This window comes from Sus scrofa, chromosome 3 (genome assembly GCF_054392235.1).
Source record: "Sus scrofa isolate SSC_HxYL_T2T_F1_AM1 chromosome 3, Sscrofa_HxYL_maternal_Yorkshire_Landrace_v2.0, whole genome shotgun sequence".
NCBI classification, from domain to species: domain Eukaryota; kingdom Metazoa; phylum Chordata; class Mammalia; order Artiodactyla; family Suidae; genus Sus; species Sus scrofa.
In genome coordinates this window covers 11,587,200-11,608,946 of record NC_139385.1, presented here as the reverse complement: position 1 = coordinate 11,608,946, position 21,747 = coordinate 11,587,200, and positions in this window count along the sequence as shown.

The window sequence follows — 21,747 nt, the reverse complement described above, 5'->3', positions numbered from 1 at the left end:
CCTTAGAGCCACCAGGGAACTTCTAGCCTTCGATTTTTACTTTAAAAAAAAATTGGGGGGAGTCCCCATCGTGGCGCAGCGGTTAACAAATCTGACTAGGAACCATGAGGTTGCGGGTTCGGTCCCTGCCCTTGCTCAGTGGGTTAAGGATCTGGCGTTGCCGTGAGCTGTGGTGTAGGTCGCAGACATGGCTCAGATCCCACGTTGCTATGGATCTGGCGTAGGCTGGCAGCTACAGCTCCGATTCGACCCCTAGCCTGGGAACCTCCATATACCGTGGGAACGGCCCAAGAAATGGCAAAAAGACCAAAAAAAAAAAAAAAAAAAAATTGGGGGCCACGCTCACAGCATATGGAAGTTCCTGGGCCAGGGATCAAACCCGTGCCACAGTTGCATCCTGTGCCACAGCTGCTGCATGTCAGATCCCTGGCCCACTGTGCCATGGGGGAACTTTCTAGTCTTTACATCTTTAGCTTCTGCTCAGGTATCTGACCTCTTGGAGATAATTCCAAGGATACTTTTTTTTTTTGACTGCACTAATAGCATGTGCAAGTTCCCAGGCCAGGGATCAAACCCCAGCCACAGCAGCAACCCGAACCAGTGCAATGACAATACCTGATCCTTAACCCACTGTGCCACAAGGGAACTCCCAAAAGGTGCTTTTTATTATTTATTTTTTTATGTTCAGTTGATTTATTTTGCTTTTTTTTTTTAATGCTTATAAAACACTGTTTTTGAACAGTTTTTTTTATTTGGACAATTTGAATATTTCAAATCTTGGATAAATTACCTCTTAGAGAAATCTTCCAAAAGAGGGAAAAAATCCTAAATCCAAGTCATAATTTTTTCATAATAATAATGTAAATGTGATCTAAATATATCTTCTAACTCTTGCTATGCCTTTTGTACAAACATCTGACCTATGCAGTAAATCCATTTATTTTTCTTTTTTTTTTTTCTTTTTTTGTTTTTTTGCCATTTCTTTGGGCCGCTCCCGCGGCATATGGAGGTTCCCAGGTTAGGGGTCGAATCTGAGCTGTAGCCACCAGCCTACGCCAGAGCCACAGCAACACAGGATCCGAGCCATGTCTGTGACCCACACCACAGCTCACGGCAACGCCGGATCGTTAACCCACTGAGCAAGGGCAGGGATCGAACCTGCAACCTCATGGTTCCAAGTCAGATTCATTAACCACTGCGCCACAACGGGAACTCCTTTTTTTTTTTTTCATTTTTGAAAGCTGTATTGAAGTCTGGTTGATTTACAATGTTGTGATACATACAGCAGAGAGATTCAGTTATACAGGTACAACACCCAATCTTTTTCAGGTTCTTTTCCCATGCCGACGATCACAGAATACTGGGTAGAGTTCTCTCTGCTATACAGCAGGTCCCCATTGGCCAATCATTCCATATACCACCGTGTGCATATGCCAATCCCAAAGCCCCAGTCCATCCCTCCCCCAGTAAATCTAAACATCATGTAGCACGAATTGAAATAAACAGTTTTATTTTTTGGTTTAAAAGGATTTAGATGAATGTTATCTTCTATTTAGTATTATGTTAATATTGCTGTAATATTCATTTTAAAAATGTAAAATCTCCATAGTATTTTCTCTTGCCTCCCTCAGGGATTTGGGGGAATCAGGTGACATGTAAATGAAAATACTTTATAAACTCTTGGTTAATTATTATATAAATATCATGGTATAATTCAGCATTCAAAATTATCTTGAGATATAAACAAAATGTCCATGTTTCTCTTCTTTCTTTTTTTTGGCCTCACCCATGGCTTGTGGAAGTTCCTGGGCCAGGGATTGAAGCTTTGCCACAGCAGCCACCCAAATGAATTCCCAAGTTTCTTCTACAATTAAAGAATTTTTTGGAGTTCCCATCGTGGCTCAGTGGTTAACGAATCCGACTAGGAACCATGAGGTTGCAGGTTCGATCCTGGCCTTGCTCAGTGGGTTAAGGATCTGGGGTTGCTGTGAGCGGTAGTGTAGACTGGAGACAAGGTTCTGATCCCCAGTTGCTATGGCTGTGGTGTAGGCAGGCGGCTGCACCTCTGATTCGACCCCTAGCCTGGGAACCTCCATATGCCATGGTTGTGGCCCTAAAAAGACAAAAAAAAAAAAAAATTAAACTCTTTTTATTCTAAGAATCAAGACAATGGAGTTCTTGTAGTGCAGCAGATTAAGGAGCCAGTGTGGGTTCCATCCCTGGCCAGGGGAACTTCCACATGCCCTGGGCATTGCCAAAAAAAAAAAAAAAAAAAAAAAGAGAGAGAAGAAAATATATTTATAGATACTAACACAACATGGGATAAAAGCAGATTTGTTATCACATCTGACTGATCAGGTGATACATCTAATAACTAGTATCATCAGCGGCACATCCTTTTGGAATGTATTTCTGCCAAGAATATTACAGAATACTCAGAAACCTTGGAGTGAAAATTGAATCAAGGAAAGTTATTTCCCAATAAAATATACAACCAATAGCCTTGCAACATATCTTTCATAAAATCAAGAAAAGGAAAAAGAAAAGAAACAAAAAAAGGAAAATCTAGAGGTTTTTTTTTGCCACACTTGTGGCATATGAAAGTCCCCAGGCCAGGGATCAAACCCGGGTGTCGCACAGAAAAAAAGCCACATCACAGCAGCAACCTGAGCCACTGCAGTGAAAATGCCAAATTCTTAATCCACTGTGCCACAAGGGAACTCCGGAAAATCTAGATTTAATGCTGAAAACAAATAGCCCTCTTTTTCTCTTTTTGTTTCCAATATCAGCTTCACATCCAGGTGCTTGATTCTTATCTTTGCATTTACCAAGCAGCATTTAACCCTCTCCTGGACTTCGTGTTTATTACAATTAAGATAAATACATTGAGACAGTTTTCATCTAAAAATTAAGGGATTTTTCTTTTTTTGTCTTTCTCTCATTTTAGGGCTGCACTGAAGCACATGGATGTTCCCAGGCTAGGGGTCCAATCAGAGCTGTAGCCACCAGCCTATGCCACAGCCACAGCCACGCCAGATCCAAGCCGCATCTGCGACCTACACCACAGCTCACAGCAATGCTGTATCCTTAACCCACTGAGCAAGGCCCGGGATCGAACCTGCGTCCTCCTGGATGCCAGTCAGGTTTGTTAACTGCTGAGCCACGGCGAGAACTTCCAAAAAAAATAAAGGGAATTTTTGAATGAGGATGGGGGAGGGGGAGAAGCCGAAAGTAATGATGCTGCTCAAATGTGACGTTAGCCTATCATCAGCGCGTCAGGTACTATTTTCCACTGTTTTCCCAGCAGTGGGAAGCAATGCTAGTCATGCTCTCTCCTTCTGGGAATCTAAGGAGAGGGGTCGGCCAGGCTCTGGCTCGTCCTAGGGGCCTCGACTTCACTCATTCCAACAAACTGTGCGGTCCAATCCCAAATGAACTCAGATGGACCCCAAAGCAAGCAACAGGAAAAAAGCTGCACACCTATTAAATCCAGAGAGGTTAAGTTACTTGGCCAATGATACACAGATGGCAAAATCCAGACTCTAATCCAAATCGGCCTGTATCCAAATCTGAATTTTTTGGGGGGCGGGGGTAGTAAGTCTGAATTCTTTTTATTTTTCTTTTGCTTTCTTTTTATTTTATTTTTTTAGGGCTGCACCTGCAGCATATTCCGGTTCCTGGCCTAGAGAACCTGGTCACGTCACCACTAGATCCGAGCCGAGTCTGAGACCTACACTGCAGCTTTGGGCGATGACAGATCCTTAATGCAACTAAGTGAGGGCCGGGATCACAAAGCCACAGCAGGGACAACACTGGATCCTTAACCCACTGTACCACCAGGGAATTCCTCTGCGAATTCTTGGTAGCAAAGAATTAGCATATAAAAGGATCGCGCACCCTCCCTTGTTCATCAGGCCGTATTCACAGTAGCCAAGATGTGGAAACAACCTAAATGTATTAATTGACAGATAAATGGATAGAGATAATGTGATCCCTTGTATCCATATGTATGGAATGGAATAGCATTCAGCCTTGTGTGTGTGTGTGTCTTTTTAAGGCTGCACCTGCAGCACATGGAAGTTCCCAGGCTAGGGGTAGAATCGGAACTGTAGCTGCTGGCCTGCACCACAGCCACAGCAACACAGGATCCAAATGGTATCTGCGACCTATACCACAGCTCACAGCAACGCCAGATCCTTAACCCACTGAGCAAGGCCAGGGATCGAACCTTCATCCTCATGATTCCTAGTCGGATTTGTTACCCACTGCGTCACGACGGGAACTCCTCTCTTATGCTTTTTAATGGAAGTTTTATGTTAGCTTTTACTTTAGGTAATTTGTTTCCACTGAGCCATGGCGGGAACTCCACATTCAGCATTTAAGAAGAAAGAAATTCTGAAATATGCATCGACATGGATGCACCTTGAAGACATTATGGTAAGAGAAATAAGCCAGTCACAGAAAAGAACAGATACTGCATGATATGCAGGATTTAAAATAGCCAGACTCCTAGAATCAAAGAGTGGACTGGTGGTTGTCAGGGGCTGGGGAAAAGGGAAAATGGGAGTTATTAATCAACAGTTATTAATCAATGAGTTAATCTCATTAACTCCTCAATTAATGAGGAGTACCCTTGTTAAGGAACTGGGTTAAGGATCCAGTGTTTTCACTGCAGCAGCTTGGGTCGCTGTTGTGGCTCTGGTTCAGTCCCTGGCACAGGAACTTCCACGTGCCATAGGTGTGGCCAAAAATTTTTTAAAAAAACAGGCATACGAGGCGGTCCCATCGTGGCTCAGTGGTTAATGAATCCGACTAGGCACCATGAGGTTGCGGGTTTGATCCCTGGCCTTGCTCGGTGGGTTAAGGATCCGGTGTTGCCGTGAGCTGTGGTGTGGGTTGCAGACGCCGCTCGGATCCCGAGTTGCTGTGGCTCTGGTGTAGGCCTGTGGCTACAGCCCGATTAGATCCCTAGCCTGGGAACCTCCATATTCCACAGGAGCGGCCCTAGAAAAGGCAAAAAAAGGCGCACACACACACACACACAAAAACAGGCATACAAAAAGTTTCTAGAAATCTGCTGTACAATGTTGTACCTATTGCACCTAACTAATGTATACTTAAAAAAATTTTAAGAGCAAAGATCTCATGTCAGGTGTTCTTACCACAATAAAAATTTTAAATGGCTTTTTAAATGTTTTTTTAAAAAATCCACACACCTAAAATTTTGATACACATCGGGAGTTTGTCCTCCAGAAATGCTGTACCACTATACATACACAGTATGAAAATGCCCGTTTGTTCCACAACTGCCCAAGTTCAGTGGAAAGTAATTTTTTTAGGGGTTCTAAAGTGCCTACACCACAGCCACAGCAACGCCAGATCCGAGCCACATCTGTGACCTACACAGATGGATCAACGCTGGATCCTCAACCTACTGATCGAGGCCAGGAATCGAACCTGCAACCTCATGGTTCCTAGGTGGATTCGTTTCTGCTTCGTCACAACAGGAACTCCCTGAAATTTCATCTTTACATGGTCCAAGTTATCCATTTTTTTCTCCATATCTTTGGTATTATAAGTCAAAAGTGAGAAAAGCTTCCCCTACCCACCCACACACACACACACACACAGAGCCATGTATGTGTAAACACACACACATATATTCTCCCCAGAGCAAGATTTCTCCATTTCTCTGTGTGTCTCTTTCATCTTCTCCCTCCTTTGCTTGGTCTGTCTGGGACATTCATTGCATCGTCCAGGTGGGCTGGCTCGCCTGGAGGCATCCTTTCCAGCGCCTCCAGGGTCTCCTGCCAGGCGGTGGTTTTCCAGACCAGACAAAGTCTTCCCTCCCTTCCCATCTGCGGCCTCTAGCAATCGCGCCGGTTCTGAGCATTCCAGGAAATCTCAGAAGCAGGTGGCCAAGGATCATTTCTCAGAGTACCCTGGGATGTACCCTGGGCCACGGTTCAAAGCTGCACCAAAACTTGGGTCCTGGGTAAAGAGGTGGGAGAAAGGGCCAAGGACCCCACTGAATCCTGCCCCATCTCTCCGGCAGGTGCCAACCAGCAGGGAAATCCCCACCTAGGCAGGGATTTCCCGCGCCATATAATTTGCAGACAGAACATAAACAGCTTAGAACAAAACCCCTTTTCCATCGGACACTTCTGTTTCTCATTATCAACTGCGGATGAATGCCTAGGTAGTCTGGTTTTACAGTTCAGTCTGCTGCCAGCCTGCCCCGTAGGGGTTAGCCTCCTCTATCCTCATCTGAGGCCTGTTGAGCCACAGAGCATCCTTACCTAAGGAGTGAAAAAGTTCTCCCTTCAATGTGCCCTTTCCATCTTTGTAAGTAGTTAAAGAGAAAGCTTCAATTTGGTATGGATTTTTTTTTTAATTTTTATACCAGCCACAACTGCAGCATATGGAAGTTCTCTGGCTAGGGGTCAAATTGGAGTCACAGCCATGGCAACGCTGGATTGCAGCCAAATCTGAGACCTACCCCCAACCTTTGGGCAATGCTGGCTCACCCACTGAGTGAGGCCGGGAATCGAACTCATATCCTCATGGATACTAGACGGGTTCTTTTTTTTTTTTTTTTTTTTGTCTTTTTAGGGCCACACCCGCAGCATGGATACTAGTCCTCATGGATACTAATCCTCATGGATACTAGTCGGGTCTTTAACCCACTGCTGAGCCACAATGGAACTCCTTCTTTTTGTTTTATTGTAGTAAAATAAATATAACATAAAATTAACCATTTCAAGTGTGGAATTCAATGGTATTACATAAATTCATAAGATTGTATAACCATCACCACCATCTCCAGAAGTTACACCCAAAAAACTGTATCCAGGGAGTTCCCGTCGTGGCGCAGTGGTTAACGAATCCGATTAGGAACCATGAGGTTGCGGGTTCGGTCCCTGCCCTTGCTCAGTGGGTTGACGATCCGGCGTTGCCATGAGCTGTGGTGTAGGTTGCAGACACGGCTCGGATCCCGCATTGCTGTGGCTCTGGCCTGGGCCGGTGGCTACAGCTCCGATTCAACCCCTAGCCTGGGAACCTCCATATGCCGCGGGAGCGGCCCAAGAAATAGCAAAAAGACAAAAAAAAAAAACAAAAAAACTGTATCCATTAAGCAACTAACCCCTCACTCTGCTCTCTCTCCCTGCTCCTGGTAACCTCTATTCTACTTTCAATCTCTTGGAATTTGCCTATTCTAGATACTTGATGAAAGTGGAATCGTACGACATTTGTCCTTGTGTGATTGCTTATTTCATTTAGCGTGTTTTCAAGATTACATGCTCTTCTATGTATCAGAAATTCATTCCTTTTTACGGCTGAGTGATATTCCATTGTATGGATATACTACGTCTGCTTTATCTATTCATCAGTTGGGTCATTTCCACCTATTGTGAATAATGCTGCTGCGAATATTCATGTACAGTATCTGAGTCCCTGTTTTCATTTCCTTGATTTAAAAAAAATCTTTTTTTGTCTTTTTAGGGCCCCATCTGTGGCAAATGGTAGTTCCCAGGCTATGGGTCAAATGAGAGCTGTAGCTGCCAGCCTACACCACAGCCACAGCAACACCAGATCCAAGCCACGTCTGCGATCTACACCACCACTCACAGCAACGAGGATCCTTAACCCACTGATCAAGGCCAGGGATTGAACTTTTGTCCTCAGAGATGCTAGTCAGATTCATTACCGCTGAGCCACGATGGGAACTCCTAAATTTTTTTCTTATAGTTGATTTACAAGGTTTCATTTCATTTCTTTTCTTTTCTTTTCCTTTTTTTCTCTTTTTAGGGCCCCACCTGTGGCATATGGAGGTTCCCAGGCTAGGGGTCGAATTGGAGCTTCAGCTGCCAGTCTACACCACAGCCACAGCAACGCCAGATCCTTATCCCACTGAGCGAGGCCAGGGATCGAACCCATACCCTCATGAATCCTAGTCAGGTTCATTAACTGCTGAGCCATGAAGGGAACTCCTCTTTTCTTTAATTTATTTTTTATTTTTTTGGTTTTTAGCACCACACTCACAGCATATGGAGGTTCCCAGACTAGGGGTCGAATCAGAGCTACCACCACCGGCCTACACCAGAGCCACAGCAACGCCAGATCCAAGCCATGTCTGCGACCTACACCACAGCTCATGGCAACGTTGGATCCTCAACTCATTGACTGAGGCCAGGGATCGAACCCAAAACCTCAGGGTTCCTAGTCGGATTCGTTTCCACTGAGCCACGACAGGCTCTGGCGTAGGCTGGCAGCTACAGCTCCAATTGGACCCCTAGCCTGGGAAACTCATTTACCTACCATTTACCTACCTCATTTTCCAGTGCTTTTATTATCATAGTTAAGAAACTGCTGCTAAATCCCAGGTCGTGAAGATAGTTCCCTGTCTTTTCTTGGAAGAGTTTTACAGTTTTAGCTCTTTTAAATTTAGATCTGACTAATGACATTTCTCACAGAACTAGAACGAAATACTTTAAAATTTCCATGGAAACATGAACGAGCTCAAATAGCCAAAGCAATCTTGAAAAAGAAAAAATGAAACTGGAGAAATGAGGCTCCCTGAATTCAGACCATGCTACAAAGCTACAGCAATCAAGCAGTATGGTACTGGCACCAAAAGAGAGATTTAGACCAGCAGAACTGGATAGAAAGCCTAGAAATAAAGCCAAGCACCTATGGTCAACTAATCTATGACAAAGGAGGCAAAAACATACACTGGAGGAAAGACAGTGTCTACAATAAGTGGTGCGGGGAAAACTGGACAGCCCCATGTCAAAGAATGAAATTAGAACATTCTCTAACCCCAGACACAAAAATAAACTCAAAATGGATTAAGGATCTAAATTACGCCCAGATACTATAAAACTCCTAGAGGAAAACCTGGGCAGAACACTCTTTGACAAAATTGCAGCAATATCTTTTTTGACCCACCTCCTAGAATAATGAAAATAAACACAAAAATAAACAAACAGGACCTACTTGAATTTAAAAGCTTTTGCACAGCAAAGGAAATCATCAAAAAACAAACAAAAAAAACCATAATGACAATCCACAGAATAGGAGAAAATCTTCGCAAACCGACGAGGAAATATTCTGCAAAGCAGTCAATTATCTCATGCAGCTTTATATCAAAAAATAATAATACAGGGGAATTCCTGTTGCGGTACGGTGGAAACGAATCCAACTAGGAACCATGAGGTTGCAGGTTTGTCACTGCTGCATCAGCTCAGGCTGCTGTTGGGGTATGGGTTCCGTCTCTGGCCCAGGCACTTCCACATGCCATGGACACGGCCAAAAAAAAAAAAAAAAAAAAAAATCTACAAACAATAAATGGTGGAGGAGTTCCCATTGTGGCACAGCAGAAACGAATCCCACTAGGATACAGGTTCAGTCCCTGGCCTCGCTCAGTGGGTTAAGGATCCGGCGTTGCTGTGAGCTGTGGTATAGATGGCAGTCTCGGCTCGGATCCGACGTTGCTGTGGTTGTGGCTGTGGTGTAGGCTGGCGGCTGTAGCTCTGAATAGACCCCTAGCTTGGGAACCTCCATATGCTGTGGGTGTGGCCCTAAAAAGACAAAAGCAAAAAAAAACAAAAACAAAAACAAAAAAAACAGTGAATAAATGCAGGGGTGGAGAAAAGGGAACCCTCCTGTACTGTTGGTGGGAATGTAAATTCGTGCAACCTCTATGGAGGACAGTATGGAGTTTGCTCCAAAAACTAAGGCTAAAACTACCCTGTGATCCAGCAATCTCACTCCTGGACATATATCCAGAGGACACCATAATTTGAAAAGATACATGCACCTCTATGTGCATTGCAGCACTATTTGCAATAGACAATACATGGAAGCAACCTCAATGTCCATCTACAGAGGTCCGGAGAAAGAAGATGTGCTCCATATCCACACAATGGAATTTTTGGGGGGGTCACACGTGTGACATGCAGAAGGTCTCAGGCCAGGGATCGAACCTGCGCCATAGCAGCGACCTAAGCTGCTACAGTGACAACAGCAGTTCCTTAACCTGCTTCACCACAGGAAAACTCCTGGAAGGGCATTTCCAATGAGCATCATTGGTGTTGGAATAGTGCTAGCTCCTTAGTTTAAAGAAGTGGCTGGTTTGGGGTCTCTGGGACCTAAAAATGTCCCTGCAACTCATTCCCTGGCCAACATGGCATTCTTTTTTTTTTTTTTTTGGTCTTTTCCAGGGCTGCTTCCATGGCATGTGGAGGTTCCAGGCTAGGGGTCGAATCGGAGCTGTAGCTGCCGGCCTACACCACAGCCACAGCAACGCCGGATCCTTAACCCACTGAGCAAGGCCAGGGATGGAACCCGAAACCTCATGGTTCCTAGTCAGATTCATTAACCACTGAGCCACGACGGGAACTCCCAAAATGGCATTCTTGTGTATGTTCACCTAGTCACATTTAGCACCTAAATATTGTTTGTTTGTTTGTTTTCTTTCTATGGCTGCTCCTGTGGCATGTGGAAGTTCCCAGGCTAGGGGTCCAATTGGAGCTGCAGCTGCCAGCCTGTGCCACAGCCACAGCAACACTAGATCCGAGCCGCACTGCTGCAATGCCAGATCCTTAACCCACTGAGCAAGGCCAGGGATCGAACCTGCATCCTCACAGAGTCAATATCAGGTTCTTAACCTTCTGAGCCACAACAGGAACTCCTAAATATTGTTTACTGAACCACAAAACAAGAACTCAGAAAGTGTGAAGCAGGAAATGAAAAATGGGGAAAATTTTATTTCCATATATCATGTACTTTTTAAGGTATTTCTTTATTAAACAGAAATGTGGAGTTCCCGTCGTGGCGCAGTGGTTAACGAATCCGACTAGGAACCATGAGGTTGCGGGTTCGGTCCCTGCCCTTGCTCAGTGGGTTGACGATCCGGCGTTGCCGTGAGCTGTGGTGTAGGTTGCAGACACGGCTCAGATCCCGTGTTGCTGTGGCTCTGGCGTAGGCTGGTGGCTACAGCTCCGATTCAACCCCTAGCCTGGGAACCTCCATATGCCACGGGAGCGGCCCAAGAAATAGCAACAACAACAACAACCAAAAGACAAAAAAATAAAATAAAATAAAAAAATAATAATAATAATAAAAAAAATGTAAGAACAAATTAAAACAGTGAAAAAAAGAAAAAAGGAACAGTGGTATTGGGCAAAGTCCTAAGAAATCAGTTTGGACAGATACAGGTAATCTTACAGATTACTCTAGGATGATGTTCCAAAATGTTGACGAAATTAAATGAAACCATTCATTCACTGAAGTCAAATTAAAAACTGAAAGCATATTTTGTGTTATTGTCATTCCTTCTCGGTTTTCAAAAGACAAAGGGCATTTGGATGAGAATTCCTCATTTTATCTGGAAAAAGTGCTAAAAAAATTTTTTTTGTCTTTTTAGGGCTGCACACATGGCATATGGAGGTTCCAAGAGTAGGGGTGGAATCAGAGCTGCAGCCACTGGCCAACAGCAATGCAGGATCCGACCCGCAACTGCGACCTACACCACAGCTCACGGCAGTGCCGAATCCTTAACCCACTGAGCAAGGCCAGGGACTGAAACTGCGTCCTCGTAGATACTAGTCAGATTCGTTTCCACTGAGCCACTCCTGAAATGCCTGAAAAAAATTTATTTTTTTGTCATTTCTAGGGCCACTCCTGCGGCATATGGAGGTTCCCAGGCTAGGGGTCGAATTGGAGCTATAGCTGCTGGCCTACACCACAGCCACAGCAACTCGGAATCTGAGCCACATCTGCGACCTACACCACAGCTCATGGCAATGCTGGATCCTTAACCCACTGAGCAAGGCCAGGGATCGAACCTGCAACTTCACGGTTCCTAGTCGGATTCATTAACCACTGAGCCACGACGGGAACTCCAAGAAATGCCTAAAATTTGATTTTAACACACCCCCCCCCCCCCTTTTGGCTGCTCCTGAGGCATGTGGAAGTTCCTGGGCCAGGGATGCAATATGAGCCACTGGCTTAGGCCACAGGGCCAGGGATCGAACCAGTCATGACACAGACACAAGCTGGATCATTAACGTACTGCGTGAAAGCAGGAAATCCTTTCTCTTTCTCTTTCTTTTCGGCCATGCCTGGGGCATGTGGACGTTCCTAGGCCAGGGATGGAACCTGCACCACAGCGATGACAGCACCAGATCCTTAACGTGCTACACCACCAGGGAACTCCCACATAGATTTAATTCTCCTAAAAACATAAAGCAAAATATAAGTACTAATTTCTAAATTGCCTTGTTCTGGGTGGGACCATGAAGGTCAAACCTTTAGCACACTTTTATCTGTCTCATCAACGAATTGGAAAGGAGGAGAAAACAAGTCACCATCGGCCCCAAAGAAAACGTTTTAACTTTGCTTTGAAGTAAAGTGGAATGACCTCTGAGCTATTTCCTGACATACTGCGGACAAACATAGGAAATGAAAGATTTTTTTTTAGAAATCTGACGAGGAAAGTCCACTGTCTCGAAATCAAGTTTCAGCAAAATGAAATGGAGAAAACAGATACACACCAAAGAGCTGGACATTCACTACCTTTCAGTGCTGCTCAAGGCACCAGCAGAACCATTATGTTTATCAAGTGACAAGGACAGTTTTGTCTGGCCCCTTCCATGTGTGGCAGCCACCTGCTCGGAGCGCAAATCCTAGCAAAAATGCACGAACTGCTGGCATAAACCTAGTTCATAAAACCAACTAGCGTTTTCATGATAAAAGATAAAACACAGCTATCACTGTAAACCCACCAAAGAACCAGAAATCCGTTGCCCAGACGAAGCCCTTAGAATCATCGCTGGCTGCCTGGGAGAGGGGGTGTGCAAATGTTACATGGGTTAGGTCCCTCCAGTGGAAGGTGGGGCACAAAGTGGAAACAGGGCACTTGCTGCACATGCTGGTACAGAAGCAAAGAGGAGGAAAGGCAGTTTGTATTTGTTCATTCATGTTTCCATCCAGTATTTGTTTCTACTCCTTGTGCACTTTCCTCCTCTTTGAGCTTCATTCCTTGACCCACTGTCTGAGTCCAGGATGGTACCTCACACACACAGTAGGCATTTGGTGTTTGTTGACTGACTGAGTGAAGGTAAAAAGCATAGGCTTTGAAGCCTTAAAGTTAATTCTGCCACATCCTGCCTCTGAGATCTTTAGCATCATTGCCTAAATTCTCTGAGCTGCATTTTCCTCATCTGCATGCTGGACGGAATAACATCTATTTCTTTCTTTTCTTTCTTTCTTTCTTTGTTTTTAGGGTCACACCAGTGGCATAAGGAGGGGTCGAATCAGAGCTGTTGCTGCTGGCCTACACCACAGCCACAGCAACGTCAGATCCAAGCCATGTCTGCGACATACACCACAGCTCATGGCAACACTGGATCCTTAATCCACTGAGTGAGGCCAGGGATCAAACCCAAAACCTCATGATTTCTAGTTGGATTCGTTTCTGCTGAGCCACGATGGGAACTCCATTTTTATTATTTATATTTTGGCCACACCCATGGCATATGGACGTTCCAGGCCAGGGATTAAATCCTAGCTGCAGTTGTGACCTACTCCACAGCTGCAACAATACCAGACCTTTAAACCACTGCACCAGGCCAGGGATAGAACCCACAGAGCTGCAGAGACAGTGCTGGATCCTTAACCTGTTGCACCTTAAAGGGAACTCCTTGGTCTATTTTTTTTTTTTTTTTTTTTTGCTTTTTAGGGCCACACCCATGGCATATGGAGGTTCCCAGGCTAGGGGCCAAATTGGAGCTACAGCTGCCGGCCTACACCACAGCCATAGCAACGCCAGATCTGAGCCATGTCTGCGACCATACCATAGCTCACAGCAACGCCAAATCCTTAACCCGCTGAATGAGGCCAGGGATCGAACCTGAGTCCTCATGGATGCTAGTTGGGTTCGTTAACCACTGAGCCCCTGTGGGAACTCCCTCTTTCTTTCTTTCTTTTTTTTTTTTTTTTTTTTTTTTTTTTTCTTGTCCACACCCAGACTGGTGGAGATTCCTGGGCCAGAGATTGAACCTGTCCCACCACGTCAACCCAAGCAGCCACTTGGATCCTTAACCCACTGCAGTGCAGGGGAACTCCCAATATGGCGTTATCCTTGGTCTCAGGGAATCTAGAGACTTGTGGGAGGACAGTGCGGTAAACAGGTTAACACACAGTGTGACAAGTGCTCTGTCACGAGAGCCCAGAGAAGGTGGGGATGGGACCCTTGCGTCAGGCTTTGAAGGATGCATGGAACTTTCTAGCAAAGAAGATGGAGAGTGAGGAGTCTCGAAGGCATAAATAAAAGCATGGCAAAAGTGCACAAGTGTCAACGTGCCCAACTCACAGAGGCGGCAGCAAATAGTTGGTGCTGGCTGGGGCTCAGGGCCAGGAGCTGACCAGGCTGCACAGAGACTCCGATTACAATCGGCTTTCTGTACCACCTAAGACGTCTGGGCTGGACACGTTGGTCAGGATGCCTGTCATTCCAGCTTCCAATTCCAAGTGCAAGTGAGCCACCCACTCAGGGTAGCTAGACGACGCGGCTTTAAACAAACAACAAAACCTTCATTCAAGTATTTTTTTTATGCAGAATCAAATGATGCCTTTTCGTGTGTCTCGTTAAATGAGTTTTGACAAATGTGTTTACCCAAGGAACCCCCTGCCACCATCGAGATAGAACACATTTCCATCACTCTAAAAAGTTCCCTCCTGGGAGTTCCCTGATGGCCAAGCGGTTAAGGCTTCAGCATTGTTACCACTGTGGCTCAGGTTTGATCCCTGGCCGGAGAACTGCCCTGGGCCCCAGGCATGGCTGAAAAAAAAAAAAATGTTCTCTCCTGTTGCGTGAATTAATTTCCTTCCCCCAACTGCAGGCTGGGCTGAAGCAGATATGCTCTCTGTCCCTGGTTTGCCTGTTAGAGAATTTCCTAAAAATGGGCGCATCCAGTCTGTAGTTTCTGGGTCAGGCTTATTTCCCTCACTCAGCCTAATATTTTGGAGATTAATTCATGTTACTGCATGTGTTAGTAATCCAGTCCTCTTTAACGCTGGGGACTAGTCCTTTGCATGGATGTGCCGCCAACTGTTCACCCACGACGGACGTCTGGGTTGTCTGCTGTTTGGGGGTCTCACGTTCGTCTGTCTTTGCGTGGACATGTTTTCACTTCTCTTGGAGGAGCGGCTGGAAGTGGAGTTGTTGGGTATGAAGGTAAACGCGCCTTTAACTTTTAAGAAACTGGACTGCCCATTGTGGCTCAGTGGGTTATGAACGCCACTAGTATCCATGGGGCTTGGGGTTTGATCCCTGGCCTCTTCCAGTGGGTTAAGGATCCCACGTTGCTGTGGCTGTGGCTGTGGCCGGCAGCTGCAGATCCCATTTGACCCTTAGCCCGGGAACCTCCATGTGCTGCAGGTATGGCCCTGAAAAAAAAAAAAAGGAAAATAAAATTTTTTTTAAAAGAAACTTTTAAGAAACTGCAGAAGAATTTGAGGGAGAAGCGAAGTAAAAGGGGTGGGGGGTGGATAGAGAGCAGGAGAGAGGAGCAGCCCTCAGGCCGGTGTGGGAATAAAGATGAGAAAGCAGCCAAGGGGTATGTGGGAGGGGGAGGGGCACGGGCAGGGGAGCCCCTCATCCCTCATCTGTGCCCACATCTGTGTCCTGCCCACCTCCCTTGGCTGCACAGGCATCCTGAGAAGCCCCATCTCCTCCCAAGGCCTAAACCACGTGGAATATTACGTGGGACCTGAGAAGCCCCCATGAAAGAGCCAGCACAGGTGCAGCCAGGAGTCCCCGGAAGCCTGAGGCCGCGTGCTGGGTGGGGGCCCAGGCGGCCTGGACCCCTGGGAGCAGGCCTTGGTGGGCAGGCGGGGTGGGATGGCCTGGGGTGTGGGGAGGAGGGCTGAGTGGAGAGGCGGAGCATGGCCGGTCTTCCCAAGGCCCTGGGCTCCAGGATGGAGGCCCAGAGGCTCCAGGAGGCACCTCAGCAGTGAGCTCATCTGTCAGGCCCTGGGAGTGCTCCAGGAGGCAAAACTATCCAGAGAAATCGCAGGGCGGCAGAGGGAGAGGGAATGAATAATGGTCCAGAGCCCTCAGGGAGGGCCTCTCTGCACCCACAGTCCTGGTGCTCCTCCTTAGCACCCTGCAAAGTCCACAGGCCAAGCAGGGCACCCGGGACTCTGGCATTGAGGAACCACCCCGGCTGCTGGGCTCTGCGAGATAACCGCCCCCAGCCACCCCGTTGCCAGCAGAGCGGAGGGCAACGCCTTCCATGCCTGAGCGAAGCTTCCAGAATGTTTGGTAAAGGAAGAACACAGTGGTTTCAGCGGGGAGACAGAAGTGTTCCTAATGGGCTTCCTGTTACCGTCCTCAGGCCGCCTGCTGCTGGCTTTCTTCTGGATCCCATCTGCCTTGACCCTGGGCCAAGTTGGCCGGGGAGGTGCTGATAACAGGGGGAGGGCCTCCAAGCCAAACCTGCAGAACCAGATGAGGCTCTTGCGAAATTCCCAGGCTAGAGCTCTGAGCCCCAAGGCCTCTTCTCACACCTGGCCCTGCTGTTCCTCTTGCAACTGGTTTGTCATCCACTTTGAGTTCCAGGTTCTCCTGAGCATCCTCTCTGCAGGTCCATTCTTGTGTAACTCCGAAGACTTTGACCCGTCCCAGCTGCCGCAAGCACACCTTTCTTTTCTGCTCACTCAGGTGAAACACCTGGGGTGGCAACTTTGTATACCGGGCCCTGGGGGGAGGGGCCCTGCAGGTGGACTTTGTCCCAAGCTCGGTGCTCAGGGAAGCGTGCGTTTTACATCCTTACTCATACCGTTCAGTTTTGCAGATCTTGGCTTTCGGGCTGTGAATTTGATGTACGACTAAAAACATTTGCTCACGCAAAAAGACACATGCTGTGGGATTCCACTTGTATGCAGTAGCGTCACCACCTACTTAGAGACAAAATGTAAGGGTGGTTGCCAGGGGCTGAGAGGTGGGGGAACAGAGGAAATGTTTAATGGGTACAGAGTTTCAGTTTTGCTAGATGAAAACAGTTCTGGGTGCACAGAAGAGAGTTAACGCAACTGAACTGTACATTGAAAGATGGTTACCATGGTAGGTTTCAGGTTATGTGCATTCCACCACAATGAAAAAACAACTTGCTTGGCCTATAGAACATCATGAATATTTTATGGCTTTGTAAGACCCAAGAGTGGATGGCTTTACGTGTAAGGATAGTTGTCAAATAGAAGCATTAGGAAGATAGAGCGCTGGGGGGTGGCGGGGGGGAGCAAAACGGGTGAAGGGGTGAAGAGGCCCAGCTCTCCAGCCCTAAAACAAATAAGCCACAGGGAGGTGATACGCAGCATAAGGAACAGAGTCAATAATATTTTTGCGTATGTGTCTTGTTAGGGCCACACCCACAACATATAGAGGTGCCCAGGCTAGGGGTCCCATCGGAGCTAGAGCTGCTGGCCTACACCACAGCCACAGCAGCACCAGATCTGAGCCGCATCGTCAAGCTGCACCACATCGTCAACCTGCACCACAGCTCACGGCAACCCCGGATCCTTAACCCACTGAGTGAGGCCAGGGATCAACCCATGACCTCAGGGATACCAGTGGGATTTGTTACTGCTGAGCCACGATGGGAACTCCTTTTGTCTTTTTTGGTAATATTTTAATAGCTTTGTTTGGGGACAGATGGTTACTAGAGTTCTTGTGGTGATCGCGATTTGCATGACATATGCAAATGTCAGATCACTATGTAGTACACCGGAAACTAACACAATAGTGTCCATTAATGATAAGTCAATAGCAAGAACAAGAAAGAAGAAGTTAGGATGGGCCATGGATGTGGTTCGAATGATGTAACGAAGACACCTACAGCGATGCACTATGGCCACATCCCAGCAGATGGGTGGCCCCTTAGAGAAATGCCTGGACCCCGGCAGCCTGAATTTTGCTTTTGGCCAAAAGTTGCTGCCCTACCTTGGGATCCAAGGCTGCAAGACAGAGTTTATTTTAAAGAGAGGAACTTCTGCCCACATTTATTTTCTACCGAGACATGTCAGGACCACGTTTTACAAGAAGGGCCTTGTTTCATTTGCTATTATTTCTGGAGAGGAAAGTTATATGAAATTATGTTGGTTTTATTACAGAATAGTTTTTTTTTTCTTAATTTAAGACTTTGAGAAATTACGCGTTCCATTCAAACGTATGCATGATGTAGGATCTCAGTTCCCAGACCAGGGACTGAATCTGAGCTGAAGCGGTGAAAGTGCCAAATCCTAACCACTAGACCACCAGGGAACTCCCTGGAGCATTCGTATTTGAAGACTCTTTATTCATGAATGCCTCTGGCTAAAAAGTAACCCCAAACGGCTAATATTATTATTAGAGAGGCCTAATAAACTTGATCACAACAAGTACTTAAAATTAGTAGAAAAAACCCAAAAGTGTCTAAATTTAAGCATCATTTTAAAGGAAGAGACGGAGAATGGACGAAGGTGTTGAAATAATGTATCAGGGTAGTCATCGAGTGCCTTTGGTGGTTTGGACATTAATTTCAGAAGTAGCCCTATAATTACATTAAATTAAAGATCTCTGAAATTATAGGCCACAGATCCACTTTCGGTGGTGAATAAGTCTATAAAGATGCGAGTTAAAATGCTGCTCTAGGACCAGAATGAAAGGATGTCCATTTAACTCAGTGAGGTCAGGCCGCCTGTAGCCCCCAAGGGATCTGTTAGGTTGCATTTGAAGCAGCTGTTTAACAGATTCATTTAAGCAAAAGCTTCAGTTTCTTGGCTGGCAGGGTCCTCCACCAGGAGACCATGTGACCACGCAGGGTAAAGCCAGTCCCTTCATGGACATTCGGGCGGTTAGGAAGTGGCTGCTTCAGGCCACACCCCACCCCGGAAAGATTGAGACAATTGTCCTGAGCTGGAGAGAGAGCTCCCTGGTGACTCTGATGTGCAGCCAGGGACAAAATCCAGCCGAGAATTGACTGACAAGAGGGTGACAACTTTTTTTTTTTTTCCTGTATTTTTAGGGCCGCTCCTGGGGCATATGGAGGTTCCCAGGCTAGGGATCGAATCAGAGCTGCAGCTGCCGGCCTACACCACAGCCACAGCAACGTGGGATCCGAGCCGCATCTGTGACCTACACCACAGCTCATAGCAACACCAGATCCTTAACCCCCTGAGCGAGGCCAGGGATCGGACCCTCATTCTCTCATAGATGCCAGTCGGGTTCTTAACCTGATGATCTACAGCAGGAACTCCAAGAGGATGACTTTGATTTTACTTTCATTGGCTGTCCCACCGTATAGGAGACCAGCAAAGAAAAAAACGCTGGTGGGTAAAAATATTTTGGTGACCTGATAAATGTCTGCTCTAACTCCAGCTAGGGCACATGAGAGCTTTTTTAAAAGTGTTTTCAGGAGTTTCGGCATGGCTCAGTGGTTAACGAATCGACTAGGAACCATGAGGTTGTGGGTTGGATCCCTGGCCCCTCTCAGTGGGTTAAGGATCTGGTGTTGCCATGAGCTGTGGTGTAGGTCGCAGATGCGGCTCGGATCCTGCGTTGCTGTGGCTGTGGTGTAGGCCGGTGGCTACAGTTCCAATTGGACCCCTAGCCTGGGAACCTTCTATGCCTCGGGTGTGGCCCTAAAAAAGCAAAAAGACAGAAAAAAAAGGGGGGGGGTTTCAAGGTTGTTCTCTGCTTTGCACCCTTTAATCCTGGGAATAGGTATTGCTGTCATTATGTTTACGGTTGAAAAAAAAAACCCAACTGGTTTGGAGAGATCAGGTGAAGGCCCAGCTGGCAAGAGGAGGAGCCAGGGCTCAGACTGGCCTAATCCATCTGCCTCTTTGTTCTGAGGCTGAAACAATTCTCTTCTGTAAGAGCGCATCCAGTCCACTTTGTGTTCTCTGCTGCAATACAGCCAGCTTGCTTCTTTTCTCACTCTTTTTCTTACAGTGTAAATTGAGATGAGTGTGATTTCTGAGAAACACAGAAATGAACAGGGCAAGCCAGCCTGAGTGCCAAACCTGAAGGGACACACCGGGTCGGCCTTGAAGCAGGAAATACTTCCAGATGCCAAAACCCCTTCCCGCCTGCTTTCCTTTGTTCGGCAGTGAGAAAATTAAAGACTGCCTTCCAGTCGCTGCGATGGAAACTGAGTTGTTGCATCTTTGGTTAGATGCTTTGGAAATGACCTTGAAAGGGAGAAGAACCTCCATTTGTGAGCGTTGGGAGAAAAGTCAAGAAAAGCACGACAGTTGGAAACAGTTTCCATTTTTAAATGGGACAGATTGTACATCACAAATTTTATTTCAAGATGGGCAATTGCACACCACAAATTTTATTTCAAGATGGGCAAAACTCAAGTGTAGGAAAGAGATCTCTTCGGGGGCAACATTTTAAAAAACTTTTCCAGCAAGACCATTTTCGACAACTACTTGAAGAACTGCTGCCACCTCATGGAAAATTTTTATAAACTTCCCGTTTAGGCAAGAACCCATGTTTCCTCTTTGCCAGGGTCTTCTGCTGCTGGGGGATGTGCCCTTGGACCAAAACCCCGGGCAATCTTTGGCCTGCACACTGCAGCTTTCATATCGTTGTAAGTTACTTGGAAAATGGTTACCATATGATAGAAACAACGGAATTAGACAGCAAGTACTATTTTTTTTTTTCTTTTTATGGCTGCACCTGTCACAAGTGGAAGTTCCCGGCTAGGCGTTGAATTGCAACTGCAGCTGCCAGCCTTCACCCCAACCACACCAGATCTGAGTTGCATCTTGGATCTGTGGTGTAGCTGCGGCAACTCTGGATCCTTAACCCACTGAGTGAGGCCAGGGGTTGAACCTGCATCCTCATGGATACTAGTCGGGTTCTTAACCCTTTGAGCCACAATGGGAAATCCCGATAATACTTATTTTTAAAATATTTCAAGGAGATCCCGTTGTGGCTTACGGGGTTATGAACCCAACTAGTATCCATGGGGATGTGGGTTCAATCCCTGGCCTCGCTCAGTGGGTTAAGGATCCACTGTTGCTGTGGCTGTGACGTAGGCCAGCAGCTGCAGCTCTGATTCAACCCCTAGCCCGGGAACTTCCTCATGCTGAAGGTTCAACCCTAAAAAGCGAAAGATAAATAAATAAATAAAATATTTTAAATGGAACTGGGGGGGCCATGCCCACAGCATGTGAAAGTTCCTGGGCCAGGGATGGAACCTGTGCCACAACAATGGCCAGAACTGCTGCAAGGACAATGCCAGATCCTTAAACCACGGTGCCACAAGAAAACCCCTAAATGCACTTTCTTTTTTAATTAAAATTTTTTTTTTCTCTTTTGGTCACCCTGCGACATATGGAGTTCCCAGGCCAGGGATCAGATCTGAGCTGCAGTTGCAGCCTATGCTGCAGTGGCAGCAACACCAGATCCTTAACCCACTGTGATGGGGACGGAAACTGTATCCTAGTGCCGCAGAGATGCTGCTGATCCCATTGCACCACAGCGGGAACTCCTAATTCAATTTTTTTTAATAGTTTTGTTTTTTTTTTTCTTTTGTCCTTTTAGGGCCGTACCCATGGCATATGGAGGTTCCCAGGCTAGGGATCTAATCAGAGCTGTAGCCACCAGCCTACGCCACAGCCACAGCAACGCCAGATCGGAGCTGCGTCTGCGACCTGTACCACAGCTCATAGCAACGTTGAATCCTCAAC